This window comes from Gastrolobium bilobum, unplaced genomic scaffold (genome assembly GCF_033153095.1).
Source record: "Gastrolobium bilobum isolate Gb01-03AN ecotype WA unplaced genomic scaffold, APGP_CSIRO_Gbil_v1 utg50678, whole genome shotgun sequence".
NCBI lineage: Eukaryota > Viridiplantae > Streptophyta > Magnoliopsida > Fabales > Fabaceae > Gastrolobium > Gastrolobium bilobum.
Genome location: NW_026897595.1, coordinates 13,327 through 36,148, shown reverse-complemented (window position 1 = coordinate 36,148; position 22,822 = coordinate 13,327). Strand labels below are relative to the sequence as shown.

Sequence of the window (22,822 nt, the reverse complement as noted above, 5' to 3'; positions counted from 1 at the left end):
TTTAATTATATATGTAATGTGAATGGACCAATAGTGGGTGGTTGCTATTATTGGGCTTGGTTGATGGGGGTAGTCTTGTTATCTAATGATTTTATTTGCACTGCACCTTGGGTAAAATATACAAGGACTATAATTCACTTTGGAATTTTTAAGGTGCTGTGTAAGGAGTTTTCATAATTCGGTTATGATGAATATTCAAGCAAATATCATTTGTGTCCAATGTTATTGTTATAGAGGAAAAGCTCTGCAAGCAGGGTTATTGTTACATTCTTAATCATCAATGCCATATATTTTTTACTAAAATAAATATACTGCTGTTCTTGCAGTGGAGCATGAAAAGATGGCTGACGCATACAGCTTGATGAACCAAAAATTGCAAAACTCCCTGAATGAAAATTCCAACTTAGAGAAAACCATCCTTGAACTGAAGGTTTACAACTTAAAATACTGTTTCATGTACCTTTTTTTTTTGGGTTGTATGTGGATTTGCTTATGTGTATCTTGTGCAGGCTGACCTCAGAAGGAATGAACGGGATTATGATATTGCCCAGAAAGAAATTGATGACCTTCGAAAACAGGTAAGCGATAAACATTCTCTCTTTTTTTCATGTAGTTTAAAATGTTTAGTATATGTATTTCATCAAGTTATCCGTTCTTGATTTTTGTTTGGAGTCTTTGTCTTTTTGTTATTATTGTCATTGTAAGAAGTGGCTCTGAAAATGTAAATGTGCTTTGTTTGGAAGAGAAACAACAACAATCAAGCCTATCCTGTAGGCAGGCTCTATAAAATCCAAAACTTCTATAAAACCATTTAGAGCATGGTCTTTAAATTTCTATAAAGCTAATCAAAATTTGTATTATTCCTGATCTTTTGCTAGGTGGTCTTCTACTCTTTAAATTTGGTCCACTTTTCTCACTAATGCTTCATTTTTGTCTTCCTTTCAAATGATCAAACTATCTTAAGTGAGTATTAAGATAACTATGTAATGTACTGGTGTCAAAAGAATGGGAAGTAAGAAAAGGACAGAAAATATTATTCAGTTTGACCATCGATTGCAGATAATAAGGTGAGTTGTACTTCAATTTTGTATGTGCATTACAAAACAACTCAGTCTAGAAGTGGCTAGGAAGATCTTATCCCGATTGGAAACTATGGAAGTGGGTAATTCTTGTAATCTCACAATCTCTTTAATGAATTAGTCTGTAACATCCTTGGCAGTGAAAGGATGTCTAAGGAGTAGGAAGTGAGTAAATTTAGTCAATCTATTGACCATCACCAAGATACTGTCTTTTCCATAGGATTTGGGTAGCCCTTCCATAAAATCCGTGGAGATATCTGCCCATACTTGAGTTGGAATTGGTAAAGGCTTAAGCATCCGTATCGAAGATAGTGTTTGGGCTTTATTGCATTGAACATCACATTCAACAATAAATCGTTGGATATCCTTTTTCATTCCTTCCTAAAACAGCCATGATGTTAGCATCCAACCTATGTTCAATACTTCTAACACTTCCCCTTATGCTAAAGCTTATTAAAGCTCTAAGCTTGTTACTAATGAATGCTTACAAATAAAAAATTAACCAAATAATATATTTGGGTTCCAAAATATATGGTTGCAAAATCAACCTAGGAATGCTAGAGACGTCGGAGAAATGACAAATGCTGCAAGGTGACTGGAATGACCATTAGCCTCAAGAGTTGGTTGAAAAATATTGAATAACAAAGGAAGAAGAGAATTTGTTGGAATAATCAGCTGTAGAAATGTCCTCTCAAGTGATGATACATGACAAGAAGTAAAACTTCTCCAAGTTCATGAAGGGCAGAAGTTGGAAATTCAACCACATAAAAAGACTCAATCAAAGCAAGTCTACGAAAGCTTGATGGGGCCAGTTTTGTAGCTAGGACAAGATTCTGATGAGCCGGGCTGCATTTCAAGAACTGTTGGCACCAAGGAGCATCTAGGACGAAGTACGACAAGGACAGTCAACATATGAGGCTATCCGATGGCACTAGTGTGCAAGTGCCAAATTTCTCCCCATCGAGGATGCGCCGGACTTGAGGGTTGCTCCAGATCCGGTGGTCACTAGAAAACTCACCGGAATATTTTCTCGTTCACCTGAAAAGTTGCTGGAATCTTTTTTCTAGTGGGGTGGCTGGCCGCAAAGGATCACGAGGAGAAGTGGCAGACGATGATCAGTACGATTGTTGAGATGCAGCAAAAGAAATTGATGAGAGAAGGTTGACAAAAAATATAATTATGGTTGGGGGACATGGCAACGATGATGAGATGAGGCAGGTCACCGAGGATGGTACCTCTTTATACTATGTTTAATGACATGGAAAAGAGAGACAATGTTTTAAATCCATCTGTGTCAATAGCACAACGGAAGCTCTATTACATAGAGTGAATATAACCATTACATAATATTATTATAATGATGTGGAAGTTCTTATCAGTCTATTTTCAATACTTCTAACTTAAAGAAAGCTGTTTCTAAAAAAATAACGATTAGAACTTCAAGTTTACAATGGAAGTTGCTTTTATGGTGCTTGCATAGAAGCTAAAGCCTAAAACCTTCAGCTTGTTAAGAAGTAATTTTTTGCACCAAAATACTGTCTTTGAATGAAAATAACTTGTTTGTTTTACTGTATTTAGTCATCAAAATCATGATTGCTGTTTTTATCTTGTTAGCCTTGTTTGTAGTTCAGTTCATTCACCGATTTTCCTATATTATTAATTTATTAATTGATAATTGATTCCTTACAGGTGACAGTACTTTTGAAGGAATGCCGAGACATACAACTTCGTTGTGGGTCAATTGGGTATGATATTGTTGATGATGCTTCACATATTGCTTCAAGGTCAAGTATACAGACTGAAGCTGAAAATGTCATCTCAGAACACCTTGTAAGCTGTTTTGGATTTATTTTTTTCTCTTGTTGGACTTGTCTGTTTCAATTTTAAATGGGTTCAATTGAAATTTTGGAAGCAGTTAACCTTCAAGGATATTAATGGACTAGTTGAGCAGAATGTCCAACTTCGAAGCCTTGTACGTAGTCTTTCTTGCCAGATTGAAAACCAGGAGGTGGAATTCAAGGTTGGTTGGAAAATAATTTTTTTACCATCCTCGTGCTTCAGCCTGCAAGGACTCTCAGATGATTATTATTATAATAATTATTATTATTGTTATTTTGAACTATTAAATTGCAGGAGAAGCTTGAAATGGAGCTCAAAAAACATACTGAAGAAGCTGCTTCTAAAGTTGCGGCTGTGCTACAAAGAGCAGAAGAGCAAGGGCACATGATTGAATCTCTTCGTACATCTGTAAGCTTTTATATAGTTTTTGTTTTGGTTATAACAAGAGGTCTGCAGCCTGGGGAGGGGATAGGGGTTTTCTGTAACTCCAAAGGCTGTAACTCCTCGATTTGTTAATATTTATTATACCTCTGTGTTTCTATTCATCATTCCCACTTCTTCTAGGTTGCAATGTATAAGAGGTTGTATGAGGAGGAGCATAGTCTTCATTTATCTCATAGCCAATCTTCAGAAGCTCTTGCAGGTTTCAGAAATATTTATTTTCCTTTAATCTCCCTCTCCCTTTTTTCTGATGCTATAAATTTTGAGTAAGAATAGAGGCTTAATGGGATGGCTCTTCTTTTTTAAAAGGGAAAACTGTGGCGTATATGGCTCCCCAACTTGTGAGGGAAGGGGGGAACCTTGGCATTTTTTGCCAAGAGGCTGTTTCCCAGTCGTGACCTTTCAGTCACAGGGCTCGCCCTTGCTCTTCTTTGTGTATATTTGAAAGCAAAATTGCATACCAGTTATTGTGTTAGGGTATAATATAAACCATTAAATATACCTTCACCCAACACCTTAAGGTTTTGGGTTGAATTGGTTCTTAACAAGGACAACAAAAGGTTATGGATTTTAATGGGTAAGGATTAAGGTTTTTCTAGGGTGAATTAACGGAAGAAAAGTGTATTGGAAGGTTATGCGATAGAGGTGAAAGTAAGCAGGCTTAGCAGTGATTAGGTTGAGGCTTAAATAATCAATTGGTGGTTGTTTTGGTCCTGCGAACGTTAGCAGTGAGAATAGGATTTTGGGATTTGATGGGTTTCAGGGAAAGTTGAAGGAAGAAAGGAATCTGTTAGGGTTTTAATGGGGACAAATGGACAATTGTTAATTCATGCCTACCAAAGATGTTAGATTTGGCTAGCATAGGAAATTTGCATAAAGAAATTGTAGCTGATCTGATTGCGAAAGACACGTGGGAGCTGTTTGATGACTCAGACTCAATCCATATGTCATTGTAATCTATCTGCTCTTCAATGTAGCAAAATATCAAGCTGTATCCCCTTAAAATTGTACTTTAGTAAAAAAATAAGTAACTTAAAAAGCTTTTGGAGTTCAAAATTAAAGGAATTGGTAGCTTGTGATAATATTGAATTTGGAGTCCAATTCCTTCGGTACAATTGAGTTAAATGATTTCAAATCAAATTCTTAATTATTTACATCTGTATGAAGGTCTCATATCTAATTGCTTAGTTAAGAGGATTCAGTCATTCATAACAAGTTTGTCCAATAATATAAGGCTTTGATGTTTCTACAGTTAATGTAGATAAGTTATCTACATTCGCTCCTAAAACGACATCGTTTTGGGTTGAAAAATTAAAAAATTATAATGAAAAAGACTATTATAACCCTGAAATAAGTTATAATTACAAAAATACCTTGATTTCAGCTCCAAAACGACGTCGTTTTTGGCTCAATGTAGATAAATTATCTGCATTGACTGTAGAAAAAGCAAACCCATAATATAATATAGGATATGAGAATAAGAACAACTAAAATGTTTTGAGGTTTGAGAAAGTGGAGTTATTAGTGTAACCAAAAAGATCAAACTTTCTGTATTGTTAAAAACTGAAACACTAGAACATTTTTGAATGGATGCAATCGGATATAAGAGGATCATGTGCTTTATATAATTTCTTTGAAATTCTAACTTTGGAATGCCATCTGTTGGACCTAGCACACTGCTTTTTGGCCTATGTTTGTGGGCTGCAAGCCTTTGTGAGTTAGGGCTAAGTGGGGTGGGCTGCCCCTTATTGACAACTATGCTCTAAACTTCTAATGAACAGCATTATTGTTCACTTCTCCACCCTAATAACTAATGAGATGAAGATGTCCTATAGGATGTAATAATGTTGGCCAAATGAAAGTGTAAACAAGCACGTTTATATTTTCCCTTCAGCAAAGAAGCTCAAGCACTTTAGAATGGCTGGTGATATGGTGTTGGACTCGTATCTGTATAGATTTTCATTGGATGCTGTTGAATTCTCCTAGTGTGCATACTACAACACTGGTGGCATTTCATAATAATTTCATAGACGGGACTTTTTTTATAAAAAGAATTTAGTAACTTTTGTGCCAAGACTGGTGGGATATCATAAGAATTGGATAAATGGGTCTTTTTTTTATTTTGCCATATTATTGTGTCTATGTTGGTATCATATTTTTGTCCAGTGCCATAGTTGTGCTTTCTGGGTCTTCAGATTTATGTGTAAACTTATTCACATGCATATAACCTGCTACCAATGTAGAGGGAACATTGATAGACGTATGATTCCTCCCCTTTCTTTCTGTCTTTTGTCTTGTGTGAGTGCCTAGGATAAAATGCTTCTGGGTTACTTCCTCATTGGTCAATTGCATGAAAAGTTTTGTAAATCATTGCATATTGGTTACGATTGTTTGTTTGTTCACAGAAGAATGTGTTAGGCAATCCCATTGCATTAATTTATTTGTTTGTTAGATTGGTTATGCATGTCAGTTTAAGTATTTTTGTTATATGTGAGAAATGTGAATATGTATGGAATATCATTATCCGAGTGAAACTTTTTGATCTATAAACTTGTGTAAATTAGCTCTATTGCTGCTTGGGTTATTTATTGTCTGACTAGTGTCTGTGCCTCTTGGACTGTTGGCGCCTTACATTTATTGATTTTTGATTTACCAGATGTTGCAGAAGTTGGAAGAATCAACCTGAAGACATTGATTGAAAGTTCACAGGTAAAGCAAATGTTGGAGCAGATAGAGACAGTTCCAACTCATAATTCCTGTCTAGGATCAAAGTTGTCAAAATATTAGTTTTTTGGGTGAAGGATCATGAATAGGTTTATACATATCACGTCCCCTCACGCGATAGCCATTTAACAATTGTTATATATGTTGTTGTTTTCATTACTATAGGAAGTTACTAAGAAGTCCCTGGAAAAAGCTTTAGATCGTGTGAGATGCCTTGAGAATGACTTAGCAAAGTCAAGGTAATGTTGCAAGCTTACTTTACGCTATTCTTGTTTATGATGCATCATAATTTGTGTTTGGTTTATGACTCTGCCTACTTATTACCTCAGTTTGAAGTAATGCATAATAGGAAGAAAATAGCCATGTTGCTGAAGCCAAATCACCAAAAAGCCTATTGTTGTCTCCGAACATATTGGATCTTTGCTGTTTTCTTTTTAAACCCAACTTTTCTGCTATGTTAACTTTTTAGGGGGATTTGCAGTTAATGTCATGTGTAAACAACATTAACTTTAATTTGATAGGAGGAAAAATATAGTACAGATGTTTTTGTAATTTGTTAATATAAATATGCTTATGTAGTTATTTAGTGTGTCTAATTGGCTGTAGAAAGAAGATTATATAATAAATTGAAACCTAGAAGTAAGCTGCTGAATTAAACAGTTATAGTTAACATTGATTATTAAAGGGCAGCGTGGTGCTATAAAGATCCCACTATGTGCAGGGTCTAGGGAAGGGTTCTGTCCACTATGTGGGTCTATAATATTTTTTTATTTGTGCATGAGATAATTTTTTCTCATACAACATGAGAAATATATTCCTCATAAACTAATTAGGTTATGTAAGCTTACGATATAATCAATATTTAGCAGAAGCTATACACGCGGAGTTGTATTTTTTTTCAGCTTTGTTTTTTATTCTTAATTATAAACGAAGTTTCTTTTTTTCTCTAACTTCCTTTAACTCGTGGTCCCTCATCAATCAACATGCTTTTATTTTTTAAATCAATTAACCAAGTGACTTCAATGTTTATTAGAGGAATGATCTCTGGATAATTAAATATTATATTTGATCCATATGTAGTATTAGAGAATAATATAAACCATTAAAAAGGCCCTCACCCAACACCTTAAGGTTTTGGGTTGAATTGGTTCTTAACATGGTATCAAAGCTTCAGCGACCACAAGGTCATGAGTTTGATCCTCACCGCCCCCCACTTTCGAGTGGAATTAAAGTAAGCACAAGGTAAAACCAAAAACATTGGGCCTGTGCAATATCCACACTTCAAGCCCAAAGGGCTCTTGTATGAGGGGGTGTATTAGAGAATAATATAAACCATTAAAAAGGCCCTCACCCAACACCTTAAGGTTTTGGGTTGAATTTGTTCTTAGCATATAGATACCCACATGCTTTCATGTAATTATTGGTTTTTTAGTCTAAAATTTTCCATATCTTCAGGAGTGAGATTATTGTATTGCAATCAGATCGTGACAAGATGGCACTAGAAGCAAACTTTGCTAGAGAGAGACTTGATGGCTTTATGAAAGAATTTGAACAACAGGCAATCACTTGTCTGTAACATTAAATGCTTTCTCCCTGTATGTCTGTGTTGTATTGTACTAATATATGGATTTTTGGATGACATTTTAGAAAGCTGAAGCAAAAGGCATTTTAGCAAGAAATGTAGAGTTTTCTCAGCTAGTTGTTGACTACCAACGGAAATTGCGTGAAAGCTCTGAGTCATTGAATGCTGCTGAGGAGCTGTCTCGGAAACTTTTCATGGAGGTTAAGATTTTATTCCAGTTAAATATCCAATTTTTTAAAATTTTATACACTTTTGTACTGAGATGTACATGTACCTGTTTTTTAATGAACTCATTTCTTATCTTTATTTCAGTTGTCTGTTTTAAAGCACGAAAAGGAAGTGATATCAAATGCTGAAAAGAGAGCATCTGATGAGGTTCGCAGTTTATCTGAAAGAGTGCAGCGCTTGCAGGTCAGGATTTTTTTGTGTTTTTTTTTTATGTCCTATAAATTATGTATATTCTAACACTTAATGCTGCAGGCTAGTTTGGCTACCATACAGAGTGCTGAGGAAGTTCGAGAGGTAGGTTATTGTCTTCAATGTGGATGTTACTTTGATGTTTCTTGAATACTTTCTATTTGGAAGTTTACTTAATTTGGAAACTGTAGGAAGCAAGAACCATGGAGAGGATAAAGCATGAAGAATATTTAAAGAAATTGGAGGTGTGTTTTCTTATTTCCTTATAAACTCTTTGTATTAACTTGTGAATAATAATAAAAATTTCTTAGAGAAGCACATACTTGTCTCTATTTAATGATTTATTGTTATGGCTATCATAAATTCTCACTTTTTAGAGGGAATGGGCTGAGGCCAAGAAAGAGTTACAAGAAGAGCGTGAAAATGTGCGGAGACTCACACTAGATCGGGACCAGACCATAAAAGATTCTCTGAGACATGTTGAGGACATGAGCAAAGAGTTAGCTAATGCAATGCGTGCAGTTGCATCTGCTGAATCTAGGGCTTCCGTTGCTGAGGTACTTGATTTAGGTTGCTCTCTTGTACATATTCTCAATGAATTGTTGTAAAGACTAACTACGATTTCTATACACAGGCAAAAATTTTAAGTCTTCAAAGAAAAATGGGTTCCACGGATGATAAGGTTTGTTTTCTTTGATTGGTTTTGTTAAATTTGTGAGGTTTGTTGCTAATGGTTGTCTTTTTAGAACTATCAGTCTTAGGCTTTACACTCATTAAGGTATAAGGTTTGGTGTGTTTTGTTGAATATCATTATATCGTTAAAATCTTTGCATTCATTATGAATTTTTATAGCTCCCTTTTTATAAAATGAAAGAAAAAATTTATTAGATGGAACAATGAAACACAAAGGAGGATAATATATCTGGTAAAGTGGAGAGCCGAAATGATATGAATGAGTTTCCTAAAACAGCCAAACCCTTCAAGGTGTACTCCCGCAGGCCCAAGCCCCAATAAATCCAGTTATTTTTGGGGGTAAGTGGTGTTTTAGTGAGAGAAGAGAGAAAAGTGGAATCTTCGGTATTTTGAGGGGATGCAGTCATCGTAGATGTATGCAATTTTCATTTCTTTTTGTTGCAGCTTGAAGCTGGGGCTTGTAGAGATCCTCCATTGTTGAGAACATTCTGCTCTTATTTTCCTGCTATTCTTCCTTGTAAATTCATTTCTCACATTAATATAAATCTTCCTTTCTTCCTGATTGGAGAGTTTATCCTATCAATATCCTCAAAATCAAAAGCAGCAAAAAGAGCGCAGAACAAAATCTTCAAAAACATGGCCAAAAGATATCAATATGAGAAAGCTTTAGCATCTATCTGCATGTCTATGATTTTCTTTGGAAACACTGTCAATTAGTTTGTGTGCTTATGAAAAAACATTAGCTTAAATGGAAGTCTATCCTATTGTATCTATGTGTTACTCCTTTTGGTCAAGTATCTTGTTGATTACAGATAGATTCATGACATGTGCTGTGTTATATAATTGCTGGAATGTTAGAGAAGGAAGTTTGACATCCATTTTATGGAAGTCCAGTTTGAGTGTATAACTGGTACTGTTATTTGCTAATTGGTGCTTGAGTGGAGGTTTATTGTACATATTTACTTCCCTGCAATCTTGATATTTATTCTGTTTATTCTAATCTTGGTGGTGGGATAAAAGTTTTCAAGAGAAGGCTACAGTTAAAAGAGAGTACTATTAAGCTTGGAACTTGAAAAAATGTTGACAAGCAAGAAAAATATATGGGATTGTACCAATCTTTAGGCACAAAAGACAGGGAAAGGTATAGTTATAGGACTAAGAAATATGGGGTTTGAGTGAAAATTGCTGTCTAATCAGAGCACACACGCTACATATATAGATGATAGAATCTATTACAATTTTTTCACTTCAATAAGTAGGTGTGTTCATGCATTACTTTTGTTGCATTTGTGCCTGACGTTGGTTTTTTATCATTATCTAGGTTGTTGCTGAATTGCAAACAGCAAAGGATGAGATTGAAAAATTGAAAGAGGAAGCACATGCTAACAAAACTCACATGCTGCAGGTTATTATTTTATTCTTTCAAACAAGTAATATTTAATTTATAATTAAACTAACTGCCGGTTTGCATTTATTTGAAGTATAAGAGCATTGCTGAGGTGAATGAAGAGGCACTTAAACAGATAGAAGTTGCACATGAGAACTATAAGATGGAGGTATTCTAACATACTTGAATCTTGAAAGCTATTTTCCATGCTATTTGCTATTGTACCAAATGGATTTTGTTTGTCTTCTTTGTAACGCGTATAGGCTGACAATGCAAAGAAAGCACTAGAAGCTGAACTTCATTCGCTTAATGAGAAAGTTTCAGAGCTTGAAAATGAATCTAGTTTGAAATCTGAAGAAGTGGCTTCTGCAACTTGGGGAAAGGAAGAGGCTCTTACATCTACTTTGGCTGAAATAACAAATCTTAAAGAAGAAATTTTAACCAAATCGTAAGTTGTATCTGAGTACTACAGTGTTAAATTTGCTGCTTGTTTGGTTTTATGTCTCACATTTTTTGTGCATGCAGTTCTCAAATTTCAGCAATGGAAATTCAGATCTCTAGTTTTAAAGAGCAGCTGGACAAGGAGCATCAGAAATGGCGTGGAGCTCAAACCAATTATGAAAGACAGGTTAAAAGATTGTTCTTCGTATATAGCAAAATTTGTTTGTAGTAGATTGTTGCATGAGTCTTGTTTTGTGTGCTGAAGTTGCTTGGCTATCTGATTTTATTTTTTCATTTAATTGAGTGACTAATATTTAGATTCAAGTAGCTAGTAAATAATTATGCTGATATTGTTTTTTGTTTTGTTATCTTAAATATCCATTTCCAAGGGCTGCTGGGCAATCAGGATTAGCAGTGTTCATTTCAATTTTTTTTTCCTAAGAGAGCTGTGCATTGGCTATCCTATTTTTCTTAGGAGACTAGACTTCTCTCCTACACTGACTAGTTTTTTAGACGTGCCTTTTATTTTTCTGTGCTTTGTTTTCTCCTTTCGTTTTGCATTTGTTGAGGATATCTTACTCTCCAGCATTTTTGTCAAGCAACCAACTCTCCCAAAAGCTTAATCGGCGATCACGCAATCCCACTATCTTCCCCGGTGATCTCACTCGATCTTATGCAATTGTGATCCAGCAACCGATTTGGATCATTTACTGTGAAAAATTGCAAAATCGTGATTTTGACTACTTTGGGCAGAAGTGCCGGGGTTCTGATTTGCTATCATTTAGGGATGAGCATTAGCTCTGCTCTCTCATCTCTCTCTCTCTCTCTGAAAACTCAACCCATTTCAGGGTTTCTGACTAGGGGATGTCTTTTTTAGAATTCAGCATGCTTATCTATCTTGCAGGGTGTTTATTTTTATCCTGTTTTAATTAAGAAATACAAAATTGCAACCTTGTTTTCATTTTGTTTCCGATAACCTTGAAATTATGAAAACTAGGAAATGTTGTTTTCACCATATCCTGTACAATAAATTGAAATCACTTGAAAATAGGATACAAAAATGAAAACAGGGTGACTTTTTATAATTGTAAATGAAAACATATCTACTGGAAATGAAAATAGAAAACAAACCAAACATCCCCTTAATTGTTTCCATTGATTCTTTTTTTTTTACTTTTATTTCTGTTGTTTAGATAGTTAATTTTTGGAGATGTGAATATTTTTTGTTTTATGATCATTTTTACAAACTGTTGGAAACTTGGAGATAACACATTTCATACTCTGCTATTTTTTTTTTTTTTTCATTCTTTCTAATGTTAGATGTTTTTAATGGCACAGGTTATTCTCCAGTCTGAAACAATTCAGGAGTTGACGAAAACATCTAAAGCACTGGCCTTGCTCCAGGAGGAGGCATCTGAATTACGTAAACTAGCTGATGCTCAGAAAATTGAAAATGTAAAATTTCATATTCATTCCATATTTACATTTACTATTTGTTTCTTTTTTGATACTTATACTATAGTTCGTTTATTGTTTCTGCCTTCTTATATATTTTTGTTCAAAAATCCTGAGGTATTTATTGGAGCCCCTTATGATATCTTAGTTGGTTTGGTTTACTCTATTTTGGTGGCTTATCATAGGATTAATATACCTTACCTTTGGCTGCTTTGCGTCATGCAGTTTTAAAAGAAATAGCCGGTCTAAATCTTAGTGATTTTTCTTCATGAACTATTTGAGTAGTCGATAGTTAAGGTTTCATACACACACGTATATGACCGATAATGATAGATACATTGTTCTTTTCTTTGGTTATGAGTGGTCATGTTATAGAAGAGGCATTACTGAATCACTATTACAGGTGCAACAGCAGAAAAATAGTTTGAATGTTATGTTCTCATTACCATTTTCCTGATATGTATAACTGTGATAGCTTGATTGCAGTATGGTAGTCAAGATGTGTGGTTCATTGAAAGTCATTAATTTGATTTCCACATACAAATGGTGGGATGATAAGTTGTTATTATTATTATTTTAAACTTTTTAGTTTTAAATCTTAATTGTGTTAGTTGACTCAATAAGAAAACATGAATTTAGAGTGTTACGTGGTTCAAACTTTGATTCTAAAGTGTTAGAGTATAATATAAACCATTAAAGAGGCTCTCACCTAACAGCTTAAGCTTTTGGGTTGAATTGGTTCTTTACATGGTATCAGAGCCTCGTGTCCTGAGTTCGATCCTCACCGTCCCCCACTTTCTCTTGTGGAATTTTTTTAGCACAGGTAGGTGGGCCTGTGCATGATCCACCCTTCAAGCCCAGTGGGCTCTCGTGTGAGGGGGCGTGTTAGAGTATAATATAAACCATTAAAGAGGCCATCACCTAACAACTTAAGTTTTTGGGTTGAATTGGTTCTTACATAAAGTTTATTCAATTTAAAGAAATGAGATATTTGTACTGAAGTTAATGATGATTATATAACTACTAGAACCCTGCTGTATTTTATTAAGTGAATAGAATTGTATAGGGTAGAAAGATTTCGGGAAGATGGTAAAAAGAGAGGGAGAATTTTGAGAGTTAAAGGGGAAGTGTAGATACTCAATAATATTCTTAAATGCAACTTATTGTTTCCAAAATCAGAAATACTGACCGCGTGCCTTTTGAAGAATGAGCCAGCAACTCAGGCTGTGATTGGAGAATGAATGTGGGAAAGGAGATGAGAAATGTGTTTCTCCGGGTGTTGGATCATATTCCATGTTTCCAACCTAACCCCCAAATTCAGGCATATATACCTGACTTATTAAATCTTTTGAACTAAAAAAGAGCCAACCTAGCCCAACCTGTTCCGCCCTGTGTCCTTGGACCAAAATGAGCTGGGGCAATTTGGCTTGGGGTAATAGGCCTTTTAGTATAAACACCTAATTACACTAGGCCATCCCTTTTCTTAAAGTGCTAATTCCACTGGATTTTTAATTTATTCTTGCTTGAGGACATTTGGATGTGAGTGATGGAAACCAAGGCCGTGGGTAATATTTCTGATTTATGTGCTGGTTTGCTTCTGCACTTGTCAACTTTACCTTCCATCTTGAGTACTTGCTATTTTATCTGTTTTTTTGGCCTTTCTTTATGTTATTTTTGGTTTTGTTCCAATTGATTTGTCACGATGTCTTTTTTATGTAATCAATAGAAAGTCATTAAGTTTTAAATGATAATTGCAATTTTTATATTGTGTTTGACAGAATGAACTAAAGGCTAAGTGGGAAGAGGAGAAGGCAGGACTAGAGATATCGAGGAAAGATGCTGAAAAGAAATACGAAGAAATCAATGAACAGGTCATTGAGAATATCTTTTATGACTGTTTTTAATGTGCTTCAGTACAAAAAGAAACTTTTTTTTGCTGAAAACTGTATGATTATGTCATAGATACTTACATATCAGGTTTATTTGAGTAACTTTTATATAAAATCTTAATTATGGGCGAATTGTTTTTGTTTGGAACTTGATTTATTCAGGACATGATCTAATTAATATCGTTGATGTTATTTTTAATATGTAACTGTCAGATATTTTCTTAAGTTTCTTTGGCTAAGCAATTGATTTAGGATTTGGTAATTTTGCTCCCCTGATGTCTTCTAGTTTTTTTGTTGTTTTATTTTTCCTTTCTCCCGTTGTGGAGGATTCCTTATCTATTTATCCTCCAATTTTCTTCTTAATTTCATCTTTTCATCTTCATTCTAGTTTTTCTCATTTGTTCAATTGCATGTGTCATTGAAGAACTGGGTATAAATTTTTGGTTCATATGCTATGGCAACAGACCTATTGATGATTTGAGGATTTTTAATGCATGGAAGTTAGAATGCCATATGGCATTTCATTTGATATTTCTGCCCGTCTTATGTTGTATTATACTAGTTGCTATTGTTTTATTTACTTGAGGAACACTATCAACATTCTTCAGAATAAAATACTGCATACCCAACTTGAGGCTTCACATATTCAATGGGCTGAGAAGGAGCGTATTGCTGCTGGCATTTCATCTGGAAGTAGTAGTGCAGATACATTTAGTGATGCTGGCCTTCAAAATGTGATTAATTATCTCCGACGTTCAAAAGAAATTGTAAATACCTTAGTCTTGCTAATACTCTCTCTTTCTTCTTTTTGTATGTTCATCTCTTGGTTGTCTAATACTATTTTTCTACTGACACAGGCAGAAACAGAAGTTACATTGTTAAAACAAGAAAAACTGCGATTACAGTCACAGGTTAAATTTTGCACAGTTGCTTCTTTGATATGTTTTTTATATCTTAACATATAAACATCTGTATTCTGTGTGTAATACCTAATCTCTCAACCTACCTTCTTATGGCTAGGTAAATGATTTAGCAAGTGCTCCAATAACTGATATTTTATATTCCATTATTCTATTATTACGTGATATATCATTCTGAATCAACACCTGTTGTCTGACATGAGTAATATCTATTCTCTTCCAATCTTCGTATAATTATATTTTTAATTTTTTTTATCTGTATCTCAACCTAATCTCTTATCCAGTCTCAGTTTCTCTGCTAATTTGAAATGGGTGATGATTGTCTTTGGTTTTGTAAGGATTTGTTGTTGAGGGCAGCAATTTTTTTGTTATATTTTCTTTGCCTTTTCCCTATAACTTCTCCTTCTGACAATTATTAACTCTGGATTCAAAGAAACTTACGATTTTCACTGTTACTGTCACCTAAGGCCCTTGATGTGGATGTGTGTTACGGTTTTTTAAACTGTTTAAACAGCTGCCAGCCCTTCTGATGTTCTCCGCATGAAGAGATAGAGCTATTACATTATGATTTGTTATTTTAACAATAGTATTTTGTTTTTTCATATTCTATAGCATGTGTTTGGAACTCAATCGGATATAGAGGAGTGCATTTATGTCATATATATGTTTGGGGAAGGGTCATTCATGTGAAGAACTTGATTTTTGAATTCAGTTTCTTGTGTCCATCTTTGAAATTTATATTTCGTGTATTTAATGGTATTTTGTAGCTTGATAGTGCCTTGAAGGTGGAAGAGTCTGCACATGCATCGCTAGAAGCTGAGCGTGCAAAATCAAGATCATTTTTGTTTACCGAAGAAGAGTTCAAATCATTGCAGCTTCAGGTTGAGAATCTTGTTGTCAGGATCTACTTTTCCTCATTATCTATGGCTTGGTTCTTGATGACATAATAAGTTGATCTACTTTTTAATCAAATAAGATCTTTTTTAATATCATTTACAGATTAGGGAAATGAACTTACTTCGTGAGAGTAACATGCAGCTCAGGGAAGAAAATAAGCACAACTTTGAAGAGTGTCAGGTATATGGATATGCCCTTTACCTGTTTCCTTTTTGGTTGTTTACATTTTCTTGTTATAAAAGGTTCATAAAAATGTTGCTTACTGATGAGCTAGAAAAAACGAATTTTATTTTGGTCCTCTTCCCATATCTCCTTGCCGTTCTTTGTTGACAAAATTTCTTGCATGTATCACCATCATCAACTGATTTGTGTTGACTTTTCAAGATAGCCTCGTGTGGTTTGTTTGTTGACTTATATTCCGGTAAAATCTGTTGCATGGTGTAGTGTTTTGTGTTACTAAGAAACATAACTTTCTTGAATTCTTACTAGAAAATGCGTGAACTAGCACAAAAGGCAAGAGCTGATACAGAGAATCTTATGAGGGAACGAGAAATTCAGCTGGATGGCCATAAGAAAGAGATTGAAACCCTAAAAATAGAAAAAGACCATCTCAATCGCAAGCCTGGACCTTCTAGTGACACAGAAACTCCAAGCAATTATGCTCTATCATCTCAACCATTGTCTCGAAAACGCATTGCTCCTACCTCCACTTCTGAATCTGTCACACCTGGTGAAAAGAGCTCTGATGTAGTGGTACCTGTATTGAAGAAATCAAAACGATCAGAGTCCCCAGAAGATAGTGCTGAAGAACAGCCTGTTACAACTCCGGAATTTACTGGCAGTCATCCAATCACCGAAGAATCATTTGACGGTGGTGAGTTGCCACAAGGCCAAAATGAGGAGGTCAAAATGAGGAAGGTGAGATTGCTCTTGGGAAAGACGAGGAAACCAAAGATCCGCAACACTTGGGTGGTACGAGTCAAGAAGAATTACAAGGTGACAAAACCGGAATTTCAGAAGAGAATCTAGATCAACCTGTTGAATCAATAGTTCAGTCTGATGAGATTCAGAGGGATCACACTGAAGCAGACAACCAGCAATCAACATTGGCACTCTGAGAGAGAGGAGGGAGAATTAAGTCGGTTCAGTGAGGGCGACCGCGAAAGTGTTGCCAGAGACTGGAGATCTTGAGTGTGGCAGTGATCTATCTAACATAGTGGAAAACCAAGAAACTCGGGAAGGTCAAGCGGAGCCTGCTGCAACCCCTGAACGTTCCCCAGCTAGGGTTGATGATGAAGCTCTAGAGGCTGGTGAGATTAATTCTCCTGAGCTTTTAAGTGATGATAAGAATGATGAAGGTGACTTGGCTGAGGAGGCTGCTGATGGGAACGAACCAATATCAGTTGAGACTGATCAGGTAGCTGATCCTGCAGCTGTCGTGAGTCAGGGTACTTTGGCGAGTAGTGCTGCAGAAAGTAGTACCTCTAAATTGAACTTACCTGTTTCAAAGCCAGTCACCACCAGTAGTGTTCCATCTGAAACAGAAGAGATAAAGCAGACATCACCTATTAGTACTCCGTCAACAACCATAAATTTATCACAGCGAGCCCGAGAGAGAGGGCTCAATTGAGACAGGCTGGGGTGGTTTCTGCACTTCCTAGAGGTCGTGGAAGAGCTTCTCCCCGCGGCAGAGTTCTTCGAGGACGCAGACCGCCAACTGGTGAAACTTGAATCAACAAATTCACCGTCTGCAAATTATTTTACTTGCCATTGGTGTTGGAAACATCCTAGTCTGACAATGACAGTATAGAACAATGAGTAGTTGTAAATGGGCGATTAGTTCTCATGTATAAATACAATTTGGCTTTGCACTAAATTCTCCTTGTATTTTACCTCAATGCTTAACTAATCTCATGTTCATTCCAGGAATGAGAGGCTCTCATGTTGGGGGAGAAAATGGAATTAAGATTTTATTTTATATCTCTTTTCATTGAACTTTGCATGGAACATGGAAGAATATATTCCCTCTTTGAATGGTGAGATTTGAATTCTTTCCGTGGAATAAAACACTTTTGATTAGATGATGAGTTTTCATTGTTAAATTTAATTCACTTAAACAAATGAGGTCTGCACGTTTATGCAATGATTTTATGTATTTGTATAACCAATCAAAAAAATGTATGGAGAATGAGATTGTCAAAGGAACAAAGTTTTTTTTCTTTTTTTAACAAGTCTAGTTGAAGTCTCCATTTATATAATTTCTTCTTGAAATCTAGTCGCCTTAGAAATATGCATGTTTTAAAAGATTGGAGTTACGTTTATTTTTCTATTTTCATGCAAGAGTTTTTATGTGTTTTCACCCTCTCTTCGAGATCCCGAAAAATAGATAAATTCCTTTTTGTAAAAATACATACAAGATTCGTCACCACAATGATAACCCCACCCCACCATTAACTACTTCAACTGAATATACAGCATTACTATTGCTATTTTAGATTCTCTCTTTTTTATGTCACAAGCTACAAATTTTTAGAAAAACTTTTATAATGAAAAGTTTTTTTTTTATAATAATAAAAAAAGTTAAAAGTTAAAAACTATTAGGAGAAGCTTTTTTTAAGCACTTGTTAGTTTTTCTTAAATTATTATTTTTTAAAATGAAGAGCTATAAAGATATATATATATATATATATATATATATATATATATATATATATATATAGAGTTTTCTTAAAATATGTGCTTTTAAGTGACTTTTCAGCTAAAAAATTTATACAGTTATCAAATAACTTAACTTTTTTATAAGTTATTTTTTTTTTGACTTTAGCTTATAAGTTGCTTCTAACTAAAAAAAGAAGATAAAAAAGATGATTCAAACAACTCCCGATCGTATACATTCAAATAATAATTGGGGAGATAATAAGTTCAGCTAATTAAACTTCCATGTTTGGGTTGACCCTAGTATAAATAAATGTAATGGAAGTTGAGATTCACATGTATACTCTTGACAGGGCTGGCAATATGGGCCAGCCCGCCCCGGCCCGCCACTAGCCCGCCCAAAATGGGCTGGCCCGCCCCGGCCCGTTTTGACAAAATGGGTTGAATTGAGTAACCCGGCCCGTTTTATGAGTGGGCTGGCGGGCTACGGGCCAGCCCGCCTAAAATAAAAAAAATATAAAAATAAAATACAAAAAATTAAATTCTGCATAAAATCACATAAAAAAATCTGCATAAAAGCATACAAAAATCTGTATAAAATCCTAATGTGCTTATGAAACCAAGAAGATCAGTGTTTAATAATCTGCATATAAATATGCATCTTTCAATCCAAAAATAATAATAAAAAAATAAAATCATATCAGGATAAAATAGAATAACAAAACAAGTAACAAAGTGTTGTATGAGCAGTCCACAACAATTCAAAAAAGCTACTTGCAAGCAGAGAAATCTAAGATACGGAGCTACATAACAATTGGGTAACCTAAAAAAAAAAAAAATGACTTGGCGGGCTGACCCATATGGGCTGACGGGTTTGGCGGGGCGGGTTGGGCGGGCTGGTGGGTTGAAAGACTCAACCCAACCCGCCCCATTTGGCAGGCGGGGCGGGCCAGCCCGGCGGGCTCAGCCCATTTTGCCGACCCTAACTCTTGAGTTCTTTTAGGATCTGTTGAGAGTAACGAATTAAAGAGAAAGGATGGATAAAGAATCGAAAGAAAATAAAAGTTTTATCTTTAAACCTGTTTGAATATTACAAATTGATAAGGGAAAAAATAAAGGATTGGTTAGAAATAAAGATAAGAAAATTAATTGTTGATTGAATTTAAATAATTAATTCTATCCTTCTTGAGAAAAATTAACATAATTAGCATAAAATGTTTTTTCTTAAATAAATCTCACTAAATATTTTTTCTCTCTGAATGAGAAATATGTATAGCTATTAATTATTACATATTTTTAATTTCGACGAATAACCTAAAAAATCATTTTTCTTACATCGGCTGGTCTTTAATTACGTACCATTTTTCTAAAATTATGCTCTTTCTTTTTTTGGTGTCTGAAAAAAATCTCAATTAAAAATTACATAAAACCTATTTACTATATATTTTATTATCAAGTATAATCCATTATTTGTTACATATTTTGTTATACGATAAAAAGCAGGCTCAAAAATTATCTGTGGCTGTTGCTTGCTTTAGAAGTGAACTAACAAAAGAATATATATGAAAATAAATTCCTGTATTAATAAAGAGAGACTATTTAGACATGGTGACGATGTATGATGCAGTTCAAAAAATATGATGTGCCGTGTCCGACACTCTCTAACACTCTGACATGCGTTGTTGAGACTCAAAAATAATTCAAAAGTTGCAATGTATTGCATTTTTTAATTCCAACTATAATATACGTTGGATTACGATAACTATTTTATTGAGTTTAATATAAATATTTCTTTGCAAAATTGATGAGTATTATAAATTTAATTTTTTTTATTAAATTGTTAAATATTAAATATAATACACACTGCATAAATAAAAAATATTATTTAACATCAAAATGTATTCTAACGTATCAAAATTTAACATTTTTTAAAATTAATGAGTGAAAATGTTATATCGAGTCGTGTTCCGTATCGGTGTCGGTGTAACATAAATAATAATTGTCACCAACCTATCATAAAAACATAGATTGAGGGATAACACCACCAAAATATTTAAATAATTAAAGAAATGAAGAGTGGGCTAACAAGTAACAACACATCAACCTGCACTGCCTTGTAAGTTGTAACAATACATCAAGTAGCATGTACTGTTCGCCCAAGACCGAAGAAAAAAATAAATTAAAGTTAAAATAATTCTGAAGATATTTCATTAAAGATTTAACTTTCAAAAACTTCAGAACGAAAGTTATGTACAATGCATATTTATTCATCTTTTGCTAGGTTTTAACTAAAAACGTTAAAACTACGCAAACTGGAGTTCAGTATCAGCCAAAAAAAAATTCTTTTTTATTTTTTTAATCCTCACAGGAAGGCAAATTATAATTTCTCCATAAATATATATCAAAATTTTTTCTTTTTTTTGGTCATTTTAAAGATATGTCTTTCGATAAACCTAAAGTATTTCATTATTAAAGCTATCAAATTATAAGCCAAATGACGGCTTTTTCACCCTTATAACTCTTTATTAATAATTAATTACCAAATTGACCTTCATTATATACTATTTCGAAAATTTAACCTCCCCAAAAAACATAACACCAATCTGCCCCTGTTTGACCGTTGATCATCAAGCCTACCCGGGTACACCCCTTCCTTCCTGGGTATATTATGAAATTTTTTACCTACCCGGGTAGGCAGGGGTGTACCCGAGTATAGTTCTTGACATCTGGAAAATTGCCTGAATTATTTACCCGGGTAAGAAGGGGTGTACCCGGGTAAATCTCGACCAGAAACCCAAAACCGTTCGAATATTATCTCAACTATTTCAAATATTTATGGCTGATTTCTTTCTTAATTAGTGTGTAGCTGATTTCTTTAAAAAAGAGAAACAAAATTGAAAGAGATTAGGAAGAAAATAAATACTAATTCAAAAATAAATAACTTCAGAATAATTTCCAGAAATCAAGCAACGATGGAGCGTATTTATTGAGGCGCAATCAATGGGGATCAATTATTGTGGTGCATTTGAATTAGTATTTATTTTCTTCCTAATCTGTTACAATTTTGTTTCCCTTTTTTAATGCTGATTTCTTTCCTAACTAGTGTGTAGCTGATTTATAGGGATTGTACCCTTCATCTTAGGAAGAAAATAAAGGGAAACAATTTTGAAAGGAAAACAAAATTGTAACAGATTAGGAAGAAAATAAATACTAATTCAAAAATAAATAACTTCAGATAATTTCCAGAAATCAAGCAACGATGGAGCGTATTTATTGAGGCGCAATCAATGAGGATAAATTATTGTGGTGCATAACAACACATTGAGATGCCATAAATACTTGAAATAGTTGAGATAATATTCAAACGATTTTGGGGTTTATGGTCGAGATTTACCCGGGTACACCCCTCCCTACCCGGGTAAATAATTCAAGCAATTTTTCAGATGTCAAGAACTATACCCGGGTACACCCCTCCCTACCCTGGTAGGCATAAATTTTCAAAAAATACCCGGGTAGGGAGGGGTGTACCCAGGTAGGCTTCATGGTCAATGGTCAAACAGGGGCAGATTGGTGTTATGTTTTCTAGAGAGGTTAAATTTTTGAAATAGTTTATAAATAAGGTCAATTTGGTAATTAATTATTAAAAAAGGCTATAGTGGTCAAAAAGCCGCCAAATGACGCACCAAAAAAGTAAAACATAAGGATATTTTAACTTTTTTTTTTTTTTTTGCAGATTAAAAAAAATGTCTCAAGAGGGTGATGCTCAAATTCCTAAAGATTTCAAATTCTACTTTGAAGCCATGACACAGAGATTTGAAAGATTGAACTTCAGGTTTGATGAAATGCAAGATAGAATTGAAAGAGTTGAACAAAGGGAGCCACAACCGAGAGCTTCAGAACATCAAAATGAAGATGACACCAATTCTACAGTTGATACGAGGCAGAATGAACGTCGAAATGAAGGAAGAAGAGTGCGTAATGAAGAAAGGGTTGATAATAACCTAGGAAGTATCAAGATGAAGATTCCATCTTTCCAAGGCAGAAATGATCCAGAAGCTTACTTGGAGTGGGAAAGAAAGATGGAGTTGGTGTTTGATTGTCATAACTACTCTGAGTTGAAAAAGGTAAAATTGGCTGCCATAGAATTTTCTGATTATGCTATTGTTTGGTGGGATCAATTTGTGTCAAACAGGAGGAGACATGGTGAAAGACCTATTGAAACATGGGAGGACATGAAAGCTGTCATGAGAAGGCGATTTATTCCAAGTCACTACCATAGGGACTTGTTTCAGAAATTACAAAGTCTTACACAAGGTTCTAAAAGTGTTGAAGACTATTTCAAGGAGATGGAGACAACCTTGATTCGAGCCAATGTAGATGAAGATCGTGAAGCTACTATGGCC

The 22,822-nt window shown here is 34.6% G+C and overlaps 1 pseudogene; it reads left to right on the top strand.

Annotated features, from left to right (window-relative positions):
* Positions 1-330: 330 nt before the first annotated feature.
* On the top strand, positions 331-17,799 carry LOC133308409 (nuclear-pore anchor-like; annotated as a pseudogene).
* Positions 17,800-22,822: the final 5,023 nt, after the last annotated feature.